The sequence below is a fragment of the Triturus cristatus genome, chromosome 10, assembly GCF_964204655.1.
Source record: "Triturus cristatus chromosome 10, aTriCri1.1, whole genome shotgun sequence".
In the NCBI taxonomy this organism is placed as follows: domain Eukaryota; kingdom Metazoa; phylum Chordata; class Amphibia; order Caudata; family Salamandridae; genus Triturus; species Triturus cristatus.
The window spans coordinates 983294731-983311943 of NC_140593.1; the positions used below are offsets into that span (position 1 = coordinate 983294731).

At 43.1% G+C, this 17213-nt stretch overlaps 1 protein-coding gene across 8 annotated transcripts in view; it reads right to left on the bottom strand.

Moving 5' to 3' along the window:
• The window catches only part of MAP2K3 (mitogen-activated protein kinase kinase 3), a 315923-nt gene that overhangs the window by 168634 nt on the left and 130076 nt on the right, over nucleotides 1-17213 (bottom strand). The gene's annotated exons all lie outside the window — the stretch shown is intronic.

The following is a 17213-nucleotide window of genomic DNA, read 5'->3' on the forward strand; positions in this document are numbered from 1 at the left end:
GAAACATTTTAAACAAATAATCCTATTTGCTTTAAAATATAGATAAGAAGCACTTGAAAAATGTTACACTTTAAAACGTATTTGTTCGTTAGGAGGATTCCTAAGCAAGCAAGTGCATGAAGGCTTGATGGGTGTCCCGGTTACATCCATTTGCTACTGGAGTTAAATATGTTGATCTAACCTCTAAATGCTAGGCATATGTGCTGACATAGTCTCATTCAGTTACTGATCATTAATCATTGCACATGTGTTCCTGCCTAAATATTTATAACCAGTGATTTGTTTTGTGTCCTTTCTATGTAATTTTTACATTCACTCACATACTGCAGCACTGTGTCGTCAACACTTATGTTTGGTGGTGTCACAATATTTGCATACATATTGAAGAAGAAAATATATTATATATATATATATATATATATATATATATATATATATATATCATTCACTGTCCCGTTGTTCGGCACACTCCTCCTCCCATCCACTCGGGTCGGGGCTCGATTTCTGAGCGGGTGCCACCGCTCATATAGATTCACAGTCAACTCGCAAAAATCTCCTTCGGGTGCGAGAAAAGAGCCACACGAATCCAGTTTCCTGAAATCCTTGTTTATTTCACAGGGCAAAGACGCGTTTCGAGCAAACAAGCTCTTGGTCACATGACCTTAGGTTCAAAGTTCAGTCATTTTATAGAGCCTCAAAAGACATAAACAAAAGACTTTCACGAAAGAATTATAACGTCATTATTTCACAAAAAATAATAAGCTTGTTTTTAACACATAGATCAAAATCATTTCACAATTCATTCCTTACATTTCTTTATACATATACCAAACGATCAAGTCGTAGTTTTATAAGGCAAAGAAAATGTGTGTACCCAAAGTATAAACATACTCAAAAAAGGGAGAGATGATACTGAGATGTTAGAAACCCTAAGGTACTTAAGTAATGAACAGAGTACTTTTGATACACAATTCGGGACCTCACAGGAGGATAATATGAACACTCTGGAATCTGTAACTCAGATCCCGGAGGGCACGAATTTGGACTCCACGAGAGGCTTAGATACTGTAAGATCGATCACTACACCCTTCAAGGGGAAGTCTAAATATAGACCACAAACCCCTAAAGATGACATTGATTTATTCCATGAAATGGTTAACCAAGATATTGAACATCTCTTGAAGAAACCTGCCACTAACACTAACCTCAGTAAATCACAGAGGAATGCTTTAAGGAGCCTACAGGATGAGAATAGTGTAGTTATTAAGCCATCTGATAAAGGGGGAAACATTGTCCTATGGGACAAAAAAAGCTATATGAATGAGGCTATGAAGCAACTGAATAATGCAACATGCTATGTTAAGGTTGACAGGTCATATACTAACAAACTACAAGATACCCTCTTCACTCTCCTTGATAAGTGGGCAGATGAGAAACTGCTGAGTTGGGACGAATTGAAATTCCTAAAGAACGAGACACCCACTATTCCCACCTTCTATTTGCTCCCGAAAGTACACAAAAACTCCACGCAACCCCCAGGCAGACCTATTGTCTCATCTAAGAATAGTCTATTTGAGAATGTCTCTATATATGTAGATTTTTTCTTGTCTGATTATGTTAAGGATTTAACTTCACACATTAGAGACACAAAAGATTTTCTACAGAAGATTGAGAATTTGTACTGGAACAATAACTATTGGCTTGTCTGTTTAGACGTGGAGAGTCTTTATACGAGCATTAGGCATAGAGATGGGCTGAAAGCTTGTGAATATTTTTTGAACTCTAGGGGTAAACATCTCGTGAGTCACACATCCATGCTTTTGCAATTGATAGAACTGTGCCTTGTGGAAAATGTTTTTACCTTTAACGGGGTACTATACAAACAAATACAAGGCACTTCGATGGGCACCTGCTTCGCTCCCAGCTATGCCAATCTTATGGTCGGCTGGTGGGAGAAGCAGGTGCTCGGAAGTGAAGTGATGGAACAATGGACAGACAGGGTCAGTATCTGGCTAAGATTCATTGACGACATTTTCTTTGTGTGGGAAGGTGGAGAACGAGAACTGTTGGCATTTGTTAATGTATTGAATGAAAATGCTGTAAATTTAAAATTCACTATGCAATACAGCCAAGAAACAGTTGATTTTCTGGATATTAGAGTAACAGCAAAACATAACAAATTAGAAACAGAAGTCTTCAGAAAAACCACTGCAGGGAACTCAGTCTTGCATTCCAGCAGTTGCCACCCTCCCAACTTTAGATGGAGTATACCATTTGGTGAATTCCTCCGGGCTAAGAGAAACTGCAGCACAGAGGAAGCATATGAAAGGAACAAAAAAGAAATGTCAGAAAGGTTTCTTGCTAGAGGGTACCCACAGGGAATGATTAAAAGAGCAGAGAAAAAAGCAGATGACATTAAGAGAGAAGAGGCGCTGTACAAAGCACCTAAGATCAAACAAACTGAGACTGATTCTCCAATCAGACTCATTACTACTTTTAATTCCCAGTCGCATCAATTTCACCAAATAGTCAAGAAGAGATGGGATGTTTTGATCCAAGATAAGGTTTTAAAAGAAAAACTTGGCCCACACCCTGCAATCACGTATAGAAAAGGAACCTCAATTAAAGACATGATTGTCAAGAGTCATTTTTGTAACCAGCAACCTACTTGGCTGGAGAAAATAGGAGGTTTCATTCGTTGTGGAAAGTGCAAAGCATGCAGCCACAGCGAGAGTGTGAAACATGTGATCCTTGAGAGAACTCAAAGAAAATGGTATATTCGCAAGAATATTCAGTGCACTACAGACTATGTTGTTTATGTAATCACTTGCCCTTGTGGCAAGTGTTACATAGGGTCAACTATCTTCCCAGTGAAAAAGAGGATTCTAGAACACTGGCGGGCTATTACTAATAAGGATTTTAGTTATAACACAGCCAGACATTTCTGTAAAGAACATGATGGCGATTGGACAAAGGCTAAATTCTTTGCCCTTGATACAGTCATTAAGAACCCTAGAGGAGGGAACAGAAACCAAGCTTTACGTAGGTTGGAATCAAAATTTATTTTACAAGCCGGTTGTGTAGCTCCTTTTGGGATGAATAATGATGAAGAAATGCATGTACACCTTTAATTTCCCAATCTGAAATTGGTTTAAATCGGTGCAGCACTTTCCTTTCTGCCTTTAGGAACTCCAGTTTTTTTCCTTCTGATTTTTTGAGTTTAGTCTTGATGTTGCTTGTATGCATAGTGTTTGAAACCATGTATAAATTAACTATAGTAAAACTTTTTCTTTTTATTGATGGTGATTATGGTCACAGTATCAACATGCAGAACCAATGATAGAGAATTGAATTATTTGATCTGTACCCTATATTTTTTACCTTATGTCTCTATTTTTGTCTCTCCCTCTTAGAACGGATCCTTGAAACCAACATGCAACACGGTTATTGATAAATGATACGAGCACGGAGATTCAGAGGGTTGTCCTTACCACCTTCTCCTTCTCTCTTTGGTTTATATAGGCCACTTTAATATGCAATTGAAATTAAGTGCACTCCAAGATTGATACTAGCAGAGGATTTAGAGACTAGTTATGGAGACAATAATGGTACTATACCATAATCTCTCCCTTTTTTGAGTATGTTTATACTTTGGGTACACACATTTTCTTTGCCTTATAAAACTACGACTTGATCGTTTGGTATATGTATAAAGAAATGTAAGGAATGAATTGTGAAATGATTTTGATCTATGCGTTAAAAACAAGCTTATTATTTTTTGTGAAATAATGACATGTTATAATTCTTTCGTGTGAAAGTCTTTTGTTTATGTCTTTTGAGGCTCTATAAAATGACTGAACTTTGAACCTAAGGTCATGTGACCAAGAGCTTGTTTGCTCGAAACACGTCTTTGCCCTGTGAAATAAACAAGGATTTCAGGAAACTGGATTCGTGTGGCTCTTTTCTCGCACCAGAAGGAGATTTTTGCGAGTTGACTGTGAATATATATATATATATATATATATATATATACACACACACACACACACACACACACACACACACATACACACACCAGACTTTGGAGAGCCAAACACTTTGTGTGTTACTTTATTTCCGCAAGGCAGCTCTGCTCCCAAACAGCCAATGCACAGAATTTGTCTGCCAAGAGTTAAAATCCTTACGCATTTCTGGCGTCTTGCGCCCTTGATCACAGGTGTTTTGGCCAAATTTAGAACGGCAGTCTACCGCAGCTCTTAAATAACAGTTGTTCAATCTCGCCACCTGGGCATATCCGCTCATTGCATTCTGGTATTTAGAGTTCTTTTTACAAGGCAAGTCTTTCATAAACACTGCTATATATAGATAAATAAAGTTCAAAAAAACCTTTATGTGCATTTTGAGAGCAATATTTGATCATTTATGGATGCCAGTGTTAATTATTTCTACGACACCTTTTTCTTTCTGTAAAATTTCAGTGATGTATAGTGACCCATATCCAGCGAGTAACTTAAATCACACATACTGGGTTCTCGGAACTAATTGTTGTTGACCAGGCGACTATGCACTCAGCAAACCCATATTAGAAATTACTCGATGCTCTGCTGAAATTTCTCTTGAATATCATATAATTACTGGAATCTTGAGTAATCTCTTCCTTAAGAAAAAACCTCGAGCAGGAGCTAACAGCATGGAACAATTTGTACCCCCATCAAATTACATTGGCGAGGGCCTGAGCAAAAGCTCCTGTCAAACCAAGTTACAATCTAAGCAATTGTACTGGAATTACAGAGCTTAAAAGTGTAAAATTGTTTTTAGTTATTTCCCTCACACACATTCATTTGAAAATGGCCAGGATTCTATTGGGATATACTCTAAGGCGTAAATTATTGAGGGGGGATTTTAATTTTATAAACGTGAAATAAATTATCAAAATATCTTCTCACCATGAAATTATAAAAGTGCTGCGAGCCCGAAACCGGTCCTAGGATGCTTGTTTCCAGTCCAGGGAGGACCTGGCCTGGCAGTTCGGGCTGGACTGTTCCTATTGGGCGCAGGGTCAAGACTGATTTGCATATGGCCGAGTCCAAACTGGAATGGCATGGTGAGCAAAAAAACGATGGATTGAGGCCCAGATCTCTGTACTGGGGTGAATGTATGACATTGTTCTGCATTCTGTCCATCAATTGTTCTTTTTGCGTGCGTTTGCATGGGCTGCAGCTTAATTGCTCAAATTTATAAAGTGTGCTTAATCCTTTAAGTTACGGGTAAAGATTTTACCCAAGTAGAAATATTCGTTTACTATTGCCAACCTACCAATTATATTTCAACGCTCTTTACACTAAAAACTTGGATTATTGTATTTATTATATTTAACTTTAAAAAGTGGTTCATAGCATAGATGTATAACACGCTCAGGTTCCTTTGTAGACCTAAAAGAGTCTGGAGGGAACAAAGTTATATCACATGCATACATGAAGGTGTGCAGCCGCTTCGATTCTAGTTTGTGGAGTTTTTTTCCATACAGGAATTGCCATGGAAAATCTGAGAGGTAGAGCGAGATTAACAAGGGTGTCAGTAAACTTCCCAGATTTAGACCATTTTGAGTAGGTATAGGATACAATAGAATGTGTATGGACTTCTTGCGTCACACAGGCTGTCAACTAAACTACTGGAAGCCTCAACAAGGTGGTGAGGGGCAAGGGACTCTACCAAAATGCATGATCATTATAAATCAGCTCTAGTGCCACTAGTGAGAAAAGGTCATGGAACTTCACCTTCTCAGAACCTTGAATATTTGATCACAGTAAGGAGAGCGTGATTATCCATTCACTATACAGTGGTTCATGAGTATAGAACAAAAAACTGGTTTCAATTTTCTCCAATGTGGTGTAAAGAGAGTAACAAAGAGGGATTCTGGGCGTGCTGTCTTTAGTACAGGTTTACATGTTATCTTTGCCTGCTTTGAAGTAGCCTCTGATGAGCAGACCTTTTACATCCTGCTGTTCCAAAACTGCTGGTTATTGATATTGAGGCTACTGGGAAATAACTTGGCACTGCCACTTAGAGACAAAGCAATCTTCTTGCAATCAGCACATGTCCTAAAAAGTGGAGGAAAGGAAACCACATTTCTGATTTTAACACTTGGGTGCCGATTCCGATTCCGATCCGGGTCGGAAAGCACGCCGAACGAGCCGGATCCGGAGTGTTTTCCGACCGAGCCGGAGTCCTGCAGTCTGATCGAGCGAGTACGATGCAGCCGTATGCTGCCAGACTCGGTTCGGTCAGACTCCCATTGAAGTCAATGGGAGCCAGTCGTACAACGCGTACATGGGCTCCCATTGACTGAATGGGTACATCTTGCGCAAGGGCGCCCCCTACAGTGGGTACGCATCAGTACCATCCACACCGTACATGCCAGTGTTGGGGGGACCCTTGGGTCTCCCCATATGTCCGAGTCGTAGAGCTGCGGGTGACAGGGGGTCCAACGCGGACCCCCAAAGGCAACCACCAGGACATTTTGCGAGCCGGACACTCCGGCTCGCACAGGCTGTCCGGCGCGTGCATCATACTGGCTCGGTCGTAAATCGCATCCATTGCACGCCAGGGTTAGCTTCCGACCTAGAAGTACGGAGCTGTTCGGACCCGGAAACGACTCGGTTGGTGAATTTCACGTAGCTCGCATCGTACTTGCCCGCTCGTACAGCTGTAAGAGTCGGGCTGAAAACACGCATACAGCTCGTAGTTTTTCCAGCCGGATCGCGTTCGGTGCCCTTCCGACCTGGAATCGCCCCCTTGGTAGAATATCGTACTACATAGCAATTTGTTGAAAATGTGTTCCTTTCCTCATCATGCCCACTGACACATTTTAGTCTCCACTTTTATAGCTGTGCCATGCATTACTGTCCACCTATCATGCAGATTTGCCCCCAGTACATGTGGGATTATGAAAAGGGAAACAAAAAGATAGACGGAGTGCTGAAACTTTTCAGACACTCACCCACAGTCATTATTAAATCTGGGTTGAATCCATCCTCGTTCTTTTGCTCACTTCGCCACCCCAGTTCAGACCCTGCCATATGCAAATCAATCTTAACCCTGTTGCTTATGGGAATAGGCCAGCCCGAACTGCCAAGCCAGGTCTTCCCTGGACCGGAAACAAGCATCATGGGATGCAGATGGCTGGGTCCAAACTGGGGTGGGATGGGGAGCAGAAACCTTAAATAAAACCCAGATATGTGACTGGGGGTGAGTGGTTGATAAGTTTAGCAGTCTGTCCATCATCTTGTGTGTTTGCTATGTTCGTTCTAAGTGGCCAAGGGTATGCCAAGACAAGGGTCCCTTGCTCACTGTGCCACTGGATTCAAGCTAGATTGGCTGATGAGGGGTGAAACCACAAAACTGGTCCCAAGATGCTGGTTTAGGGACCAAGGAGGACCTGTCCTGGCATTGCGGGGGCTGGACTGTTCCCATGAGGAACAGTGTCAAGACTAATTTGCAAATGACTGGGTCCAAACTGGGGTGGCACAGTGAGAAAAAGAACAATGGATTAAACCCAGATCTGTGACTGGGGGTAAGTGGTTGAAAAGTTTCAGCACTCCATCCATCAATTTTGTGTGTTTGGATTATGAAAAAAAAGACCTGAGAATGTACAGAATGTGGGTCAACCACAGAGCTGTATAAAAATCCAGTTTTCTACCAGCTTTTTGATAGAGGGCAGATTAGGTTTCTTACTCAACTCAAATATTTAGGTAAAAGTTGTCTTTACTTGATCAGACTACAAAGTGGCGCTCTTAACCTAGGCTGTAAATGCAGGTGTGCACAACTCACTGCCACTTTTAGAACACTGGACTTGCTCAAACTGGTACTGTACGGCCCACCAACAGAGACTGCAATGGGCTATCCGTACGAACCCAGAAACTGACAAATACTAAAGGGTCCATAGCCACTACCTGACAAACGTCAAAATGGGCAAAGATTTTTTCCCTACTGAACATTGGCAGACTACCGGTTTTTCACCCTCTTGAGAAGTTTGCTCAGTTTCCCAGTTTAATATACGCTGTAGAAGGCATTTCTGCGCTCTGCGCGATCATTTTAACCGCACTGGGAGGGAGACAAATTTCACATTGATCGTAACCAGCGAAAACAGAAAATGTACGCAGTCTCTCTCTCTCTACCGGTTGACCTTTTGAAACATAAATGGTCGTAAAAGTCACGATTTTCACGCAAATGTGGGAGTGTGTAAATCTATGCAACTGTTGTGTATCTAATTAAGATAAGACTAACAAAACAACTAAAGAACTCAAAACTACGGACGGGTGCTGTTGATCTCCTACAAAGGCCAGAAACCTGCTGGAGTCACATACTGGCAGCGCACGTGCTCCCTCGTTCACACATCAGCAGCTCAGGATATGGACTCTCCGATGCATCTCTTATTCTCCTCTGAGAACATCCGCTTTCAAAGACCGCAAGCGGAAACGGAGGCAGAGGGCGGAAGTGCACACATCCCACTTGCTGCCCGCACTCGAGGGCTTCCGGAAGTTTAGGAGCCTTGGAACTGGCGGAGTGCAGCGGGATGTGCACACTGAACAAAAGGCAGCCACTACAGCACGGTCATTGGTTACATTTTATGCCGCGTCTATTCCAATAGACCTCCTCCAACTTAACTCCGTTCTGACGGAAACGGATAGGAATGAGAGGTGAAAGGACCGATTTTTTCCGCCAAAGTCTTCATACCAGGAGTTTAAGTGTTTGCGGATGTGGCCTTCCTCGGGTTTCAATCAATTTTCTCTACAAGTGACACACACCCCCGCAGGTCAATGTACTTTTATTAGTTATGCCAACCAATACAACAGAGTAATCAACTTTAAACCAAGAGCTCTCTCCAGATTGAAGAGCTTGTGGTTGGTCCCATTCTGTTTCAGATGTCTCAATGTCCACGTGGTAAGCCTAGAGTTGCCATTACCCATACTGAGAAAAGGGCAGCAGGATTTAGAAAGAGTGGTACGTGTGCGCGTTCCTTCATTTTGCACGCGCTGCAGAACATGCATGCTCGAATTTGGTCAACATAAGCATAATGCGCATTATAAACAACACACTCGGATAACGATGCTGCCCAGGTGGGACTGTACAGCTCACTGTGACCCGAGTGTGTTATCCACCAACTGGCGTCCTAAACAGACAAATCGCCTTCATCAATCGAAACTGGAAATTGCCTGTCTTCATCCTGTTGGATATGACTTGCTGTATGGCACTAGATTTTCATGTTACCCACTGTGATATAGCTCAGTGCATAACTGGCACTATTTGCACATTTCCCATAACGAAACAAGGTACCATAAACCTCCCACAATTATACACGGTGATACCTCAAACCCTCTGACAATCACATCGCAATACTAGGAGCCAAACCATTAAATATTAAGATGCAACATACACCGAATCAAACGTTTAAAGCCTCTGTAGACCTCAAAATTATTACAAGAAAAAACAGCAAAAACACAACAGGGGCAGAAAGGAAGCCCCATAAGTATGGAGTTCATTTTCGTCTGACTAATTTGCAAGAAATGTAAAAAAAAATTCACGTCAGTACACCTCTGACTGAGGCCAAGAAAATAATCTATGTGAAGATTTGGGGAAGGGGTGGGTACATGCATCTATCTAAGGAAGCACACACTTATGCTGTGGTATATTGCAATGGGCAGGGACCCAGAAAGGACTTATACAGCGTGAATCAGTTGTTATGCTCCTCTATTTTAATAAAGAAAAATATGTCAAACAGTCTTTCGTTTGTATTGGTTTATATCTCCTTTTCAGGATCTTCTTGTAGCAGTCTCCTGGTTGACGTCTTCCTGGCCAACAGTCTCCCTCAAAGAAAGAAAGACCCAGGTAAGTAATTCTGAATTATTCTTAACGGCTAATAGGGAAGGGCGTGAGGGGACCACCAATGCCAGCCCAAAAGAAAGGAAAAAAAAAAAAATAACGAAATAGGCCCAAGTGACAGAGGTGGGAGTAGTGAACGTATCCAGATTGGAGGGTGTCAACACGTAGAAAATAATAGGCACTCCTTTCATTAGCGTCTTCACTTTATGGCGTACGTCTACCCCCTTGGCCCCCCTCATCCCTCCCGACCCTGATCTGTTTCTCCCCGTAAATAGCCTTGAAGGCGCCCACGCACCTCTGAGAGCCATGACCCTCCAGGGCCGTGGCGGGGTTCTTCCATTCTGCTCGGGGATGGCTGGGCTCCTCTCTCCGTTTCACCTGCCGAAGCACTCGCTCATCTCGCCGTCTTCTTCTGTCGGGTACTCCTTCACTTCAGGAAACACCTCTCCGTCGTCTTTCCGACTCGTCGGCGTCTCTCTCCCCGCCTCCCGGGTTCTCTCTCTTCCACCAATTACGGTGCTCCCATGTGAACTCCCACGTAGGTTGCATCAAGGCCGGTTTTAAAGGGCAAGCAGTAGTTTTCCCTCTTCCTTTGCACTAATGGCAGATAACGCATTCCAATCGGGCTGTAAGTAAAGGAGGGGGGAGATACAAGATGGAATGTAGTCTTTATCTCCCGTCTCTGGTACTTGTTGGTTAGCGACTCCCCGACATGTGCATAGGCCTAGATGCATAGGTTAAGATGAAGACCTATACACAGCGGTGCAGTGTACTAAAGCATATTTAGGGCCCGACTGAGAGGCGGAAAGAGCGATGTCTCAGTGGGAGATAATGCCTCACCCAACTCGGAGTTCAGTGGGCACAGACCATCACCTGATGGATCCACGAGAACGCTAAATCAGAGCTGCAACACTTAGCGATAATGTTCACATATCATTTAAGTAGTAGATTTCTACGGAGCCACGGAGCCGTTGCACAAGGGTCAAGTTTTTCTTTTCCTTTATTGGTTCATTCTTTAAAAGACAGCCAACATGTTTCGTCCTTAGAAACAGGACTTCTTCAGGGCAATGTAGAATCTATGCTGAGGATTAGGAATAAGTAGAAACAATAGTAACCTTGGGCAAATAGTATGATGTGGCAAAGTTGGCAGTTGTACCCTTGCATCGTGCTCGTCTGTTAGAGCCAACAAGTAATCCGATCAAGAAAGAGAGATGATAAGAGGTTAGGCGTCCATTTGTGTTCTTGATGTAACTCAAGAATTTGCAGCAGAATATAATGCATGTGTGGCATGATAGCCATGACGGTATGTTGTAAAGGTGCACTTATTACTCCCTAGACTATATCCATAGTCTAGCGAGAGACTTTCTATCAAGTAGTAACACGCCGCATGGTAGATGGCCTTCTCCTGCTGCCCACCAAACTAAAATTGGGTATGTGCGTGAAACCATGGTCAGAATATGGTATGAACCTGCAGAAAAGAGCATAATAAATCCAGGTCCACATTTTATTCCCCTGTCCTGCATTCAAACAACCACACGGACAGGAGTTTCCATCTGTAAATGAAAATTCTGGCCCAGGTATTACCGTGCCTCCCGTACTGAGCAACTAGTAACCCTCCAAGGGTACGCTTGAAAGTGGACAATGGGAACTCTTCTTGACTGCACTCCTGTCTCCTCCCCGCTTCTGGGCATCACCCAGGTCTCCTCACAAAGGTAGGATATAGAGCAGAAACGACACCTCCCCCTTTCACTGCTGTGAAACCCTTTTCAGAGCAGGTGTAGGGGGGCAGCTTGATGCCGCACTAGTGTTCCCCCCATGACCCACAAAGAGCCATCTGTGACAAAGGGTCCTGTTACCAAAACAAAGGCAGCAAGCCCAGGGAGCCAAAATCAAGGCATACCTCTTCAGTGACGTTATGTCAGAGTTTCAAATCTATGAGGTCACTGATAACTTCCCATTTTTGTGAAGTTGATTAAAAAAAGCACCAATACCTGAACCGAGTATGAATAAAACACACAATTTAAGCCCTCACTAAGAGTGCCAGCACTTGGATATTGGGGGCCAGAATCTCCAATTCTGGTTGTTATGCCAGAATCAAATTTTAGTTATTCTAAGTTTTGTCCCAGTAACTAGACAGCCCCAGGAGTACTTAGTCATTTTAGGTGGGTTCTCCTGATTCCAGGAGCAAATCCACAGACTATTATTAGATGGAATAGATCTGTGGCACGGCTGGTTTGGGTGTGGAGATAACGAGGAGTGCAGGCTAGGGGCAGTTCAGGGAAAGTGCTGTCTGCTCCCTCAGGGTTGTGCTCTTTGCAGTATCTCCGGGCCCAGAAATCCCGGGTCTATACTTTGCGTACCCATGACTGAAGCAACCCGGAGACACCAGGCCACTCTGAATGGCAAGTGCGGAATTCCTCCTGGAGTTATTGTTCCAGTTGGAATACGGCCACTCGTAAGGCCCAAGGGGAGTTTTATTCTGAGATGTGTAAACTGACAAAGGCCAAGCAGCAGGACCAGTGTACATGCCTGCTTCAGGAGTCACCATACAGTGGTTTCACTCACAGAGGTGGAGCCTGGTTTTTCCAGAATACAGAATTATTGGGAGTTTGACAGCACAGCTATAAAGTTGGGTTTCTTAATACTGAAGCTCCTCAGTTTGTTGAGGGGTCTCTCACCTCAAAATAGATGCGTTGGTCTTTGTAATGTAGTCGTGTGGTGGCTTTGCTGTGAGGTTTTTCTATGAATGTGTTTGAGCTTAGAAGCAGTAGACATTTCACAGTAGTCAAAGCATTTGCAGGAAACCACATGTCCAAAAATGTCTAACTTCATCTCTGACCAAACCCACACAAACTGGCCCATGAAAAGCATTGTGCCCTCAAAGGAAGCCTTTTCAATAGAAGTCCTATGCTTAGCATGGACCCTGCTTGCTCCGAAGTCACCAGTCGAATACACAGTATTCTCTTACTTTAGAAGATACCATGAGTTTCTCCATTCTGTCCCCAGACCCAAAGTCTCATGAACTTGTGGAGGAAATGTACCAGTTGGCCTGTTGAGGTGTATCAATGTAGGAGGAAATTTGTTAAGTTTGGGTGTACCCAGGAGCAGATACAGATACCAATTGCTGAACTATGCAGATAGAGCCATTATGAAGCAAACTTTAGAAAGTTTTGTGTACTCTTTTTCCCAAACAGCGCTGAAGTTATCAGGGTTCCAAATGCCATTCATGAGGCGAGTCTCTACAGTAAGTTCACAGTGTTACGGTAGATGCCGTCCCTCTTCCATTTTCATCTTGCTGCTTTGCTCAATTGTTTGGTATAACATACCTTTCCATGGGCTATTCGTTCTTTCTCTCCCTCCCCCATCTCACGTCCTTACCCTCGATTCCCTCTATCCCGTATTGCTTCCAACTTCTCATGTATCTCTTCCCACCACCTTCTCCTGCAAACCACAGAGTCCGCTATCAAGAGCACAGTGTCCTGGTGTCTTTGCGACATCCTTTCTCTCGCCTTCACCCAACTGGCTGTAATCCAAACAGGCATCAAAAGTCTTTAATCAACCAGGGCTTGGACAGGCTTACATATGGAGACTGGCACGGCAGAGGCCTCACTTCTTATGGTAGGACCAGCATACATTAATGGCAGAAAGTACTGCCACCTGCAGTCCTGCAAGAGCCCGAGAAACACTGGTGCATTACTCCAAATAGAAAGAGGTGCCCAACACCAAGGATGGTCATGGGGTTGGTGGAGGTAGCGGCAACACCAGCAAATCAATAAACTTCAAACAGCTCTGAAGCATCATTAGTCCATCGTTAACACTGATCCTGTGAGGACAGGAGCAGAGATTTAAAGAGGCAAAAGCCGTAAAGCTACAAAACGTGGACTGGAAATCAGAAGATGAAAAGAATCTAAAGTCCTGCCTTCTACCCTACACAACTGTATGCCAATGTGCCTTGGCTTAACAAGCACTGGCAAACCCAAAAGGTCTCTTGTAAGCGAGAGCTTCTGCAATGTCTTTTACCCATGCAGTACAGCAGCGTGATTGATGTTCAGCATGGCTAAAAGATAGAGGCATAGAGTAGGGTTGCGTAGAGAAGAGTTTAATGGCAGAGAGGAGAGTGGCGGAGAGGAGAGTGGCGGAGAACACAGTAGAGTGGCATAGAGTAGAGTGGTGCAGAGTGGAGCAGTGTAGAGTGGTGCAGAGTGGAGCAGTGTAGAGTGGTGCAGAGTGGAGCAGTGTAGGGTGCCGTGGATAGCATAGAGTGGAGTAGAGTAGAGTGACAGAGTGGATTAGCGTACAGTGGTGTGAAGTGGCATGAAGTGGCATAGAGCGGAATGGAGTGGCATAGAGTAGAGTGGTGTTGAGTGGAGATGTATTACGTGGACTGGTGTTAGTAACGGCGGCCAAGCACCTTTCTTTAGACATGGCTCGTCTAAAGAAATTGGTGCGGCTGCCATTAAAGTGAAAGCGATGCATGGAGCGCTTTTACAAGCATTTGCAATGCAATAGGTCTCACGTTTACGAGAATTTAAGCTATTGGCATTGTAAGTGACAATGCCTTTTATTTGTGTTTTTTTTTTTTTTTTAAAACAAAAATAAGAGGCATTGCCATTTACAATGCCAATAGCTGAAACTCTTGCAAATGCGAGACCTATTGCAATGCAAATGCTGGTTTACTTTACTGCAAGCAACATTGCCTAATGTACTACTGTGATTACTACTGATAATCTTGAATGGGGTGGTTACTATCATATTACTAAAATTAGTAGACTGGGATAATTTTCATTGAGCATAAAACTTAAATAGGCACTGTCATTTACAATGCCAATAGCTTAAACTTGGAAATGCGAGAACTACTGCATTGCAAATGCTTGTTTTATTTTTATTTTCAAAAAGAAAATCCTGAAGTGGAATTTTCTTTTTGAAAATAAACAATATACCCCACTCCATGAGAACATTCTCCTATGGAGAGGGGGTAAATGTCTTGTTCTTTACCAGCCAGGGTTTTCCTGGCAGTGATGGGGCTGTAAAAAAAATTGACTATATTTCACCTCCTCTAAACTGGGCACGCAGGCGTGTAGCTAGTTCTCTGACAGCCTTTACTCAGACGGAGTCTGACTAGTCTATAGTCTGACTACATATAAATTTGGCCAGCAGACCATTATATTGGTGGTAATGACACTCTGTTGCAATGCGGTATGCTTACCGCCAATATATAAATCAGCCTGCAAGGCCTCTGGAGAACGTCTATCCCGGTTTCCCCACTCTCACACAAATATTGATGGAGAATAAGGAGTGAATGGTCCATTTAGTATTCCCCTTTCTGTACTTACTACAACAATGAAACTCCACTTAGGCCTGATTACAAGTTGTAAAATAGGTTTGGCTATTTACCAGTCCCTGTAAATACCATTATCAAGGAGTGAGATATTTTCCAGATGTGGTAAATATCTATTAGTTAAAAAATTTAAACTGGAAATGAAGCATAACATTATCTTGTTTCCAATCCTTGTGCAAACTCCTGTTTGTGCAGGGAGTGTAGTGCAGCCCTGAACTTGTAAAGAGGGCCTTAAATACAGCACTTTCGTTGTTGCTAGGACACAACTCAATAACACATCAGTTCCATTCACCAAAATGTTATGGTTTCTTAATTTCACTACTCTTTCTGGGAGAACATATGCATGCCTCACCTGAGCTTCCAGCTCCAATGTCTTAATCAAGACTCCTTGTTCCAGTACCGCTCGAACTACTCTTCCATTGCGTCCAGTATTCCATGTGATTTACAGGTGTAACACAGGCTCCTGCGTCCACTGCGGTGTAAGAGGGGCCAATAACTCTTTCAGGGGCCCCTTTCATTCCCAGGCCAATGAGCATCAGTGATATGTGGAAGACTCAGGGGCCCTTCATCAAATTGTGCAGGGGAGGTGACATCATTTTGGAGATACGTCACTGATGTCATAATTGTACTGTCCCTTTCCGTGAGATCTGCAGCTGGCAGTGCGTTTTAATTGTAGAGGGAACTCAATTTAGAAGTAGAAGTACAGAGCCTTGCGCATCGCTGTAGGGCTCGCCAAGATAATTAATAGGTTTCGCCTACAGCGTGCATGCGCAGTCAACAAAAGCGGTTCTTAAAAAAAAAATTAAAGGGGCTTAGACACTGCCCATTACTTACCACTTATTGGTTCCCACGTCACTCTTATCTCTTTACTAACCATTGGTCAGCACCTCCTTTTCGCATCAAATTTCTTCTGGCCAGTATCCTTCCAATGACCGCAGGCTCCTGCAGGTACTCTTTTGTTACTTTTGGACATGCACTTTTATTGAGTGCATGTGTAAAAGTACCTTTCCTTCATCCCACCCATGTTTGCCCCACCACCACACCCCTCCATTGTTTTTTAACCAACCACGTACCCTTCTCGCACTCTTCGATGTGTTGACCCCACAAACACCCATGTGCTTTTTTCTTCTGCATGTTGTACAGCAGCGCGGGCTGCAGTGCCACATAGCTTGAAGGGGGAAAAGCGCTATGACGCAACCAATGCTGGCCGCAGCATATCGCCTTTTTTGTTTTGTTTTTTATTTTCAGCGTTATTGCAGACAAACATTGACAAAGACAACAGTTTTCGCACATGCAAAACCTATTGGCTTTGCCAATGCTTGTTAGTCCAGCTTCCTTACAACCATGTACATTTAAAATATAATAAACTAGTTAAAAACTTTAATAAATAAAACAAAAAAACACTTCAGCCTTGCAGAAATTAAATATTTCTTCAGTTGGATTTGTTTTGCCTTCATGACCAAAAAGTCCATATGGCACTTAACACTTCCGGTTTTCTGCCACTCATCCTGGCATTCAGCCTCCAGAAAGGAGTATCATTTCAGAACTCATGCGAGTGCGAGCTGTTCAGCCTGCCCAAGTTCATCCGTTACATGCCATAGAAGTGCTTCCCATCAGTGTTTTAAACTGCACTTCTCAGGAACAAACAGGTTCGCTGGATAGTGAGTACCAGCACTTCTATGAAGCCCTTTGACCCCAATGGGCGCCGCGCGCCTGGATTAAACCCAGATCTGTGACTGGGGGTATTTGAAAAGTTTCAACACTCCATCCATCATTTTATTTTGTGGTGTTGTAAGGTTCACAGGCAACTGTTACCAGCCTCAACTTTTTCAATCCCGAGTTTCCGTTTCAATCCTGAGTTTCCGTTGACAGAACATTTTTTTCATGCAGGTCAATACAATTGTTCATCACACAGCAGTGCAGCAGCTCCCTGAAGGATGCACACACTCGGTTTGTCTGCTGAAAGAGGTTACCATACGACTCCGTCACCAAG